Below are 939 nucleotides of genomic sequence, written 5' to 3'. Positions count from 1 at the left end.
TGACCATGTCAATATCTGTAAGCAACTCGAACGTGATCTTTGTATGCTTTAACATGGCGTCCCACGTGTATCCGGGCAGAGTATAGTAATACGCAGGGTCGAGTCCGTAACTTTTTATGCAGCTATCGCGAAAATTTTCGAAAATATCGGCTAATAACAAGACGTCGATTTTGAGATACATGTCGCTGTATTCGCCCAGCGTTCGAATGGAGAATCGCGTCCAGATGTTCTCGGCGTGCGCGTAATCGCTCTCGGATATAGTTTCACCGGTCAAGGAACTATAAAACGATTCGCGCGGTGGTAAACGCGTATCTCGCAACCTATCTACCGAGTCGATGTATTCGTACGAAAAGACGCCTTTTCGCGTTAATAAACTGAAATTTTGCGCGGATAAATTTTGAAATTCTGATTTTAAAATTTTGAGCTTGTCTTTGTCTAGATAAGATGCCAATTTGTCGAGACTCGATGTAAGAAATTTGCACGAATCGATGAAGCGTAATTTTACATTATTTTTCCAATCGCCTTCCTTAAGGTCGACATTTTTCGTAAACGAAATATATTTTTCTTTCGTTATCGGAAGTAACTCGACGCTCCCTTCGAACGTTGTGGCTATTTCCTCGATAATAAAGTGTGAATCATAACCGGATAAATTGTGGAAAACTATCGGAATACAAAAATATTCTTAGTAATTTAAATTGCAATTTGAATGCGCGAGACCTCTGTATCGCCCGGTCAGATGACAATGATCGCGAACGCGTGTATCGTCTTGCGCGAACGGCTTTTCGCATATATGACATTGAGTGGCGTTGTAAAATTTTTCACACTCTTCGGACGTTAAATTAACCATGGGGACATTGGTCGTTAAAATATTCTTAATGCGAATCGCTAAATTTTTAAGATCTTCGACGAACCACGCTATACAATCGACGCTACGACGCG

The sequence above is a fragment of the Camponotus floridanus genome, unplaced genomic scaffold (genome assembly GCF_003227725.1).
Source record: "Camponotus floridanus strain SB8 unplaced genomic scaffold, Cflo_v7.5 scaffold463, whole genome shotgun sequence".
In the NCBI taxonomy this organism is placed as follows: domain Eukaryota; kingdom Metazoa; phylum Arthropoda; class Insecta; order Hymenoptera; family Formicidae; genus Camponotus; species Camponotus floridanus.
The sequence above is the reverse complement of the archived record's forward strand: the minus strand, read 5'-3'. Positions refer to the sequence as shown.